This window comes from Heterocephalus glaber, unplaced genomic scaffold (assembly GCF_053883595.1).
Source record: "Heterocephalus glaber isolate CG9 unplaced genomic scaffold, H.glaber_assembly_v1.0 deba00001613, whole genome shotgun sequence".
In the NCBI taxonomy this organism is placed as follows: Eukaryota; Metazoa; Chordata; class Mammalia; order Rodentia; family Bathyergidae; genus Heterocephalus; species Heterocephalus glaber.
Window position 1 is genome coordinate 18,275,955 of NW_028258384.1, and position 10,315 is coordinate 18,286,269.

The 10,315-nt window shown below is 31.7% G+C and overlaps 1 pseudogene; it reads right to left on the reverse strand.

The window, feature by feature from the left end:
* Positions 1-8,087: 8,087 nt before the first annotated feature.
* LOC101709842 (chromobox protein homolog 3 pseudogene) lies at positions 8,088-8,709 on the reverse strand (annotated as a pseudogene).
* Between the last annotated feature and the right edge of the window lie 1,606 nt (positions 8,710-10,315).

A 10,315-nucleotide genomic window follows, 5' to 3' on the forward strand; every position in this document is an offset into this window, starting at 1 on the left:
ACCTCTCACCATGCACTAAAGTAAAATCAAAATGGATTAAAGATCTAAATATTAAAACAGAAGCACTAAACTGGCTGGAAGAGAGGTTAGGAAGAACTCTTGAAGACATTGATGCAGGAAAAGATTTTATGAACAAAACCTCAGTTGCCCATGAGCTAGCACAATCAACAAGTGGGATCTCTTCTTACTAAAAAGTTTCTGCACAGCAAGAAAAACCACTGACAGTGTGAAGAGACAACCCACAATATCAGAAAAAAATTTTCACCAGCTGTTCCTCAGACAAAGGTCTACTATCTAGAATTTATAAAGAACTTAAAAAAATCAGACCTCTCAAATTTAAAGACCCAATCCAATAATGGGCATCTGATAGGAACAGACATTTCTCAGACAAAGAAGTAGAAATAGCAAATAAACATAAGAAAAAATGTTCAACATCACTAGTTATTCGAGAGATGCAAATGAAAACAACACTGAGATTCCACCTCACCCTACAAAGAATGGCTGCAATCATGAAATCAACCAATAACAAATGCTGGAGGGGCTGTGGGGAAAGAGGAACCCTCCTCCACTGCTGGTGTGAGTGAAGACTGGTGCAACCACTGTGGAAATCAGTATGGAGATACCTCAAAGGAATAAAACTGGAAGTCCCATTTGATCCAGCTATTTCCCTACTGGGTATCTTCCCCAAAGAATTAAAAGAATAATACCACAGTGATATATGTGCACTCGTGTTCATAGCAGTAAAATTCGTGATAGCTAAAACTTGAAAACAAACCAATTGCCCATCAACTGGAGACTGGATAAAGAAAATGTGGGTTTTGTTTTTATAAAATGGAGTTTTACTCAGCTGTAAAGAATGAGAAACTAGAGACATTTATAGCTAAATGGATGACATTGAGAAACTAGAGGCATTTATAGCTAAATGGATGCACATTGAGGCAACACTCTTAAGTGAAATAAATAGGACACACATGTGTAAATACCTAATAGTTTCTCTAGTGTGAGATACTAAAAGTGTAAATAAGGACTAAAAGGTATAATAGATAATGTAAAATAGGAAGAAAAGATGCAAAGGGGAAGGGGAAATGGGAGGAGTAAGGGAAAAAAGAAGGGAATGGAATTATGATGAGAAAAAGAAAAAATGGAAACAAAGTCTTTACAGATAGGGAGGGGTGGAGGTGTTGAATGGAGGGCAGGGGAATAGGGAAAAAATAAGAACCAAGATGGATTATGTAAAGGTGCAAATTTCCAATGATGAAGGTCATATTGTATACCTTAAATGTACCAATATAATTAATAAAAAAAGGTGCATGGTCTCAAGGTCCATTCATTTAGCTATAAATGTTTATTTATTATTAAAAATATTTTTGATCATTGTGAGAAAATTTAGCATGGCCATCTGAATATATTATGTAAATCTAAAAACAGGCAATTAACTTTATTGTAACATAAACTTTTTTCACAAAAGACTTATTTTTTAAAATCCTTTTCATCTTTGGTTGTAAGAAAGGACCAATAATAGGGATTTTTCAGAGTTATTGCATAGTTTCATTATTCAGTATTATGTAGATTAGCTAATGCCAGAAAAATATTATGGGAATGCAAAAAGCAATATAAAGGCATGTACATACAAAAATACAATTCTGTAGAAATTTTTATGAGCAAAAGCAATTTATTATATAATTTATTATATAATCACCCTTTTGCTTTTAGTATAGTAACTTTGTTCATTTTCATTGTATAATGTTCAAAGAAGTTCAATGGAATTTTTGTACTTGATGTGAAGCCAGGTGAAGAAACTATGTATCCACTTAATTTTAAGCAACTTATTAATTTTTATCTTACTTATTTTATTCTTCATTACTCCTCTAATTTATATAAAAACTGAACATGTGTTAAGGACCAACAAAATTACCTTATTTGTTCTAGGAATGTAGTCTTATTTTGCTGCATCCCTGGTGAACTAGTATATTTTCTTAGTAAAAGAGAAACCAAAATATCTAAGATTACAACAGTAAAAGCTATTTCTGTGCAATTTATGCTCCTTCCTTAGTAAGATTTTTTTCAGTCATTACTGACTTTGAAGTAAAGTGTGAGTTGGATCTGGGATAAGGAATATCTGTAGTGCTACTTTTCATTAAAGATTAATAATAGTTTTAGAGCATGCCAAAGAGCCAAGCGGAGTATGAATATGCACTGCCTCTCCACAAAGTGAAAGAAACAAAAAAGAAACAATTGAGTTTTTCTACCATGCAGACACAAACACTTTATAAAAAATACAGATGTGTTTTGTCAATATTAGCACAAATAATGTAAAATAATATGTATTTCATATCACTATGAACAGAGCTATTAAAATACCTATTGAGTTACGGACCTCATTTAGAATATTATGGAAATATTAGACACCCTCCTTCAAAAATATGTATATGCCTAAAATTTCTCAAAAAATATGTTGAGCTTCAAAAACCATTTCAAAGTCTATTTAGAACTCCAGTTTGGGTATCCCCACCCTAGTATAGCTTTAGTAAGAAGCTGTATTTTTCATTTTAATTATTTTATTTTACTCAAAAACTGTTTTATTACTTTTCAATTAAAAAAAAACTGCTTTAACCTCAATGCTGCTTAATGTTATCCATTGAACCGTGGTCATCATATCAATAACTGAAACTAAGAAGATGATTATCCAATTAGTCAATATTTAGTTGGTGAGTATACTCTTTTTGATTTTGTTTACATCAAAGGTGTTTTAGTTCAAAAATATTACAAAACATTATTGAGAACTAGCTTACTTGATTATGTATCTTTTCCAAAGAAGTCCAGAGTATTAAAAGAACCCTAAACCTCTTGAAGGAAGAGGAGGGGCAAAAAGTTGAGAGGCAAATGGAAACAAAACAAAAGCAAGAGCATAATTTCTGGAGGCATATACTGAATAATTTTGCCCAAGGATGTTCCTAGTCAGGCCAACTGGAAAGACAGTTGACTTAACAGACTTGGGAGATTATCTTGATGACCACATGGTAGCAGTACGATAGTTTTAAATTAAGTTTTATTTTTTGTTAAAAGATATATTTTTAACTTTCATTACTTATGTCTTCATCTGATTTACAAGCTATCAAATTCAACTCCAATTTTTCCTCACTTGCCCTTATTTCTTTGCACTCTATTGAATCAAAAATATTTCATCAAAAGATAAAATTTCTGGTCCATTTTTTGCCTATCCTCTCACAATATCTTTGTATTTCTAGGTCCCTATATTTTAATACCTAATTGTCATTATTGTATTCTTTCCAAATAGCTACCTTCTGGCAAAATTATGGAGCAGCAATTTATGCAAGAAAATTACTTGAGATTCATAATAAAAGAATTTTCTAATAACTCTTTTTGTTACTCTACCGGAAGTGTATAAAATTTTTCATGTTGATTATTTAGAACTGTGTAAAGAAATAGATCATGGATTGATGAATAAGGAAAAAAATAAATAATAAGTGATGGAGGGGGAGGGAGCAAGGGAAAAGGATTTTAAAAAGAGGAATAAAAGAAGAAATGAAAATAGAAGTTTTTAAAATGGGAAAGGAATCAAGAGTTGGAGGGAGACGGGAGGGATAAGAGGGGAAGGGAACAAAAATGAATACAGATATGTTATGAACTCCCAAAGATAAATGTAATCAGTATGTATGGTAAACATGTAGTAATAAAAAACACACAATAATAATAACAACAAATAATAATAGCATGAGACCTTTGAGAGGAAAGAAAATGTTTTAATTATTTGATGATCAATTGCACTAGTAGGTCAAAAACAGGTATATGCAAAGAATGATTTGAAGGCTTTGATTTCTTTGAGGAATAAAAAAACTCCAATTCTGGCATTAAGAGTTTGAAGTTATTTTGAAATAACCAAAATCATCTAAAATTATCATCCTTTAGTGCATAGTTCACATTTTTGAATGATAATTTTCTTATTGCAATTATAAAGGTGTGGTCTGTGTATACTCAATTTCTTTTAATGAGTTATGTAACTAAGAAACTTTCCTCATCATCTATGTAGAAAGTATGAGATTCAGAATGAAATGGCAGAATATTCTTTTTAAAAATTTTATTGGTACATTTTAGGTATACAATATAATGAATTCATCAATGGAAATTTGTACCTTTACATAACATATCTTGATTCTTATTTTTCCCCATTCCCTTGCCCTCCCTTCAACCCTGCCACCCCTCACTATTTACAAAGAATTTGTTTCCACGTTTTCATTTTCTCATGTTAATTCCACTCCCTTTTTTCCTTTCCCCTACCCTTCCCACTTCCCCTTCCCCTTTGCATCTTTTTTTTCCTATTTCACATTATCTGTTATACATTTTGATCCTTATTTACATTTTCAGTTTCTCATGCCAGAGAAACTATTTGGTATTTACACATGTATGTCCTATTTATTTCACTTAAGAGTATCGGCTCAATGTGCATACATTTAGCTATAAATGTCTCTAATTTCTCATTCTTTATGGCTGAGTAGTACTTCATTTTATTTAAAAAAAATCTCCAGTTCATGGGTAATTGGGGTGTTTTCAAGTTTTAACTAATACAAATTGTACTGCTATGAACATGGGTGCACATATATCACTGTGGTATTATTCTTTTAATTCTTTGGGAAGATACCCAGTAGGGGTATAGCTGGGTCAAATGGAAGCTCTAATCCTAGGTTCTTGAGGTATATCCATACTGATTTCCACAGTGGTGGGACCCATCTACAATCCCATCAACAGTGGCAAAGAAAGGGTTCCTTTTCCCCCACAGACCTGCCAGCATTTGTTATTGGTTGATTTCATGATAGTAGATATTTTTGAAGACAATGATGTAGGAAATTATTTCATGAACAAAACCTCACTTGCATGTGAACTAGCACAAAGAATCAACAAGTGGGATCTCTTCTTATTAAAAAGCTTCTGCACAGCCAGAGAAACCACCAAGAGCATGAAGAGAGAACCCACAATATCGGAAAAAATTCTTACCAGCTATTCCTCAGACAAAGGTATATTATCTAGAATATATAAAGAACTTAAAAAAAATCAGACCTCCCAAATTAAAAGGTCCAATCCAAAAATGGGCATTTGAAATGAATAGACATTTCTCAAAGAAATAGAAGTAGAAAATAAAAATATGAAAAAATGTTCAACATCACTCATCTTTCGAGAGATGTAAATGAAAAAAACGCTGAGATTTCACCTCACCCTAGAAAGAATATTCTTGTTATTAATATTTGCAAAATAGGGATCAAAAGAAAGATATATAAGTCAAATATCTTTGGACAAATTTTGGAGTGCTTTGAAATGCTGACTTATCATCCAAGTAACATGATTTACATAGAAATCTATCATTGAAGTTATAGTACGAGGTACTCTTGTCAAACTGAAATGACATTATGTGTATGAGATATGTGCATACATATGTATACATATATATGTATATATATTCCACATATATATATATCCCAGGCAGATTAGAAAAAAACATGAAACGATGACTGAATTAGAGCTCTCTTTTTTCTCAATCTTTTGCAGTGTCCCAATGCTTATTCTCAACAACATTGCAGTAAGGATTTGCATAATCTTTACTGTAATATGCACCTTGTGTCCAATAAATCAACCAATTGGGATACAGTGATGGAGCTGTTAGCTTGTGTTTCGGGACTTTTTGTAAGTGTAGCCTGTCCTATACTTTCCATATTTTCATGATTTTCCTCATGCTGGCCTGTATATGTATTCCTTCCCTTTCCTCTACTCTGTCTCTATAGAAGGTGATTTGACCATTGTAGACTGTTCCCAGGCTCCCCTGTCTGCTAACTTCAGTTTAGAAGAAATAATAGTGAGAGGTTGAAAGTTAGGACAAGTAACACTTTCCCTACCGTGGCTCCATCCCTGCCATATAACCATGCCATGGTTTAGTTTGCGCTCAGCAAAACTATCATATCTCCTCGATATATAATTAGTAGGGGTTTCCAGCTGTTGCTGATACATTGGTTGTCTGTCTCTCCTTGACTTCTCAGCTTTCCCATCATCTGTGCAAAAAAAAAAAAAGAGTCACTAGCCTCAAAATTCATTCCCTTTACATTTTTGGGATTCTCTTATCTGGTTTTATCTTGCTTGGTTTGATCAGACATGGTTAATATACAAAAAAAGAGGCATTCTAGGGAATTGTTACAGAATATAGGAACCTTAAAAAATAAACCACATACTTAATAGTTTTTATTTTCTTCTGAGTAATCAGATTTCCCCCAAGATCCCAATAATCTTGAATTTTAAGATAATATTGAATAGGTACAGACTTCCTATATCTATTGCTAATAGTATGAAAACAAAATCCTTCCTTTAGTTAGTCGCCTTCTATCTTCCAATGAAAGAAACTGTTTCAAATTATCATTAGACAAAATATGACTAGTTTCTTTCATCCTAGTGAATCAACCAATCACATATTTATTGAATTCTTGCTTCATGGAAACCATTATTATCGGATAATGAGAGAAAAAGACTGAAGAAGTCATATACAAGAAAGAAGTTGGAAGTGAAATAACTGAAATCTATTAATCATCTTTGCTCTGAAATATTTACTGATCTCTAAAGAACAGTGCTGAGATTTGAATTTAGAACATCTGGCTTGATAAATTTAATTCTCATAGAGGAATAGCAATGGATTAACTTATTTTACAAGCAGGGGAACCCATTACTAATATACTTAACTGCAGCTCTTAGATCATCCATTATCATTTCATGACAGCAATTTGTAGTCCATCAGCTAGCTTTGATTATCATTCATTCTACTCACATTTTTGTATGAGAAAAAAAATGAAGTTAAGGAATCAGTTTGAAGAGAACTACAATTTACAATATGAATCAGAAATTACCATATTTTCTTTGAATATGTATGTCTTTTTAATTAAAAGATATTTCAAACTCCATAGTGCAGAATATATATATATAACATATATATATAATATATATATGTATATATAAATAAAACAAACTTTGAATTATGCATTACATTTCATATATATGACTCATAAGACCATACGTCAAAGGTGGACATAGGGCTATATTTAGTTCATTGAAGTAAAAGAATTCTACTTTTGATTTTAAAATATTTAAACACTTTCCTAATGTAACATGAGCTAAGGAGAGCTGGTTTAATAAGGTTTAATGTTGAATATTGTATAATTACAACACAATTTTTTTCTAAGAAAACAAGACTATAAGTAAATAAAATTAAATTTTGATATTGTTCAAAATTTTTGCTTCTAAATACAACCTTTGCATGTAGAAAGTTGAATAAATGTATAATCAAATTATTGTCTAATGATTTGAAAATGTCATAATTCTGAAATAAATGTTAATATATTGCATATATATTTTAATGTCCTTTATTTCTCAGCTTTAAATAAAAATAAATGGATAAAATTATGCCAGGCAAAGGAAAGCCAAATTAAAAAGTCAAATGATTTTTGGACAAAAGATTGTGTTTGACTTTATGTAATGTTGAAAATTAAAAATTAGGTGATTGATTACAGGAAACTTCACAAAAAACTATTTGAAAAAAGCACACAGTCATATTCAAAAGAAAAATCACTTAACACAAAGAATTTTTAGAGAAAAATTTCTTCAAACTTCTAATAAAATGAGTTTCTTCAAATATTTTTCCATTTACGTAAGTATTTTATTTATACACACACACACACACACACACACACACAAACAAAAAACTCAGAATGGTCCTTAAGCATATGAACTAAAAATGAGTTCTGCTTTTGTGTTTGACTATGGATAATTTTCCCAATATTTAAAAAAGCAGAGGAAATATATTAGGCTATCAAATGCTGTTTTCTGATAAAGGAAGCAATTACAGAAAGCTTTTTATTTGTTCAAAATAACCAGTGTTATTGATGCAAAACAAAACTCAACAACTTCCCCAAATACTTTCAAAACCAATATATTAAACTTGATTTTCATTAGAATGCTGTTTTTTTCACACTAGTGAATCAAACACCAAGACCCATTTTATATACATATAAATATATATATAAAAATGATGTAAGTTATTGAGCTTCATTTTCTGGAAAAGAATGCCAAGTTAGTCTCTCTTCATAAAAAGCAATTACAATCTGAGGACATTTCATATTTGCCTCTTTTGCCAGAACCAAATCAGCCTCATCTGAATCTTTCAATTTCATGAGAAACATCAATTTTCCACTACTGTCTGTGGCACCGATTATTCTTTCAGGATCAAGACCTCTAGCAAATCCTCTAGGTTTGTCAGCAGCATCTCTTTTCTTCCTTGATTTGCTATCATCAGATTCACTGTCAGATAAAGATTTTGTTTTTGTACCATCTTTTTCTTTACTAGCTTTTTGAGAAATAAGAAATGCTTCAATTAATTCTGGACAATCTAAATTTTCTTCAGGTTCCCATGTATTGTCAGCATCTGTAAATCCCTTCCACTTCAGAAACTACTCCACCTTCCCATTCACTACACAACGGTTCAGTACTTTTTCTACCACAAATTCTTCAGGCTCTGCTTCCTCAACTTTTTTACTTTTTCCATTTTGTTTCTTTCCCATTTTTTGCAGTGTAGTTTTATTGGAGACCATTTTTTATTGCAGACTTGCAGAGCTATTATTCACCGCCTGGGATGCTCGCGTCGCGGGTCCGCAGCATCTCGGCCTGCGAGCCTGCAGGCACACTCACATCCGAGGAAGTTTTTTCAAATTTTTATTCATATTTTCTAATCCTCTCCCATGCTTGAGCAATTAGGAATTGTAAAACATTAACATTAATATAGATGAAGTTGAATTTTTATCACAATTTTAGGTTCTGTTTATTTATATATTGTTTGATTGATTGATTGATTGGTATTTGCAATTAGGACAAGGATGTGGAAGTTTTTTCAACTTGAAGTATGAGATTTAACCATAACCACAGTGAAAACAAAATTACAGTATCAAAATTTTAAGACTGAAGTAAGATTCACTTTGTATCATTCCAATCTTAGTGTATTTGCTGCTGAAGCAAGCACAGTAATAAAAGGGTCTCTGAAATTTAAACTTCATTTTTTCTCCTTTTCCTTTTGTTCTCAAATGTCTGCAGCATTTCTAATGTTTTCTGTTGGAAATAACTCATCGGCTTAGTGGAACATTTTTAAAAAGAGTTTAACCAAAGGGGGAGAGGAAGGAAAATCTGATTCTTTTGTTGTGCATATAGTAATTTTTCTCCATTTCTTTTTGTTCTCTAATGTCTGGAGTATTTCTAAAGTTTCCTTTTTGAAATCATTTATCGGTTTAATGAAACATTAAAAAGGGGGTAACCACAGGGGAAAAGGAAAATCTGATTCTTTTATTGTGCAGATAGTGTAACTGCCAATCTCTCAGTACATCTGACAACTCCAAACATCAAATTAACTGAAAGGAAAACCTCAGTGTAAACTGTTATTTCACATACATACCAATAGCCTGTGAAATGCACTGGATTTTAAGTACAAATCTGTTAAATACACTGCACGAAAAGGATTAAAAAATGCATGGTTGAATATATGCTCACACAAAGCTTCCATACTTTGTTAATTTCATAGTTGAATTAAGCCACAGGGTGTAAGGCCAGGCACTGAATGTACTAAATGAGCCAGCATAACTGGGAATGGAATTGCATTCAGAATAAAATTGCAACATTGTGAAGAATCTCGAAATCAAAATCACTTACAATTTTGTTATCTTTGTACTATTCTTTTGAACTTAAGTATATGGAAATGGAACAAAATGATTGTTGCTCAAAGGCAATGCCGATTGAGTGATGAGGTTTCATAAAGATCTGAGTTTGATGAAAATCTCATGCATCCCTCCCTTGACTATTTCAGTATTTCTTGTGGATCTTTAAGAGCTTCACTAGATCACTAACAGAAGTTATTGAACTTTTCATTTTAATGCCTTCATACTCTAATGAGTTGTAATGACATACAGAGAAGAGATTTCATTTTTTCTGCCTTGATGAAAGACCAATATACAACTGTCTAAAAGTCAGCAGCATGAGGTTAACGTCAATGAACCAGAAAAATCTAAATACTAAATGTCACTACATCTTACTTTTTCCTAAAATATTCTAAGTAGATAAGACATATTTAGAAAGCTGTAAAATGAGCCCTTTGTTTATACTTATATGCTAAAAAACGTAATAGGTTACTCATAAATGATATCAGTGACTGAAATATGTTATTTTTTATCTTTTAAATATTAGTACAATTACATTTTGCTAACTAGTGATTCTTTTTTAAACT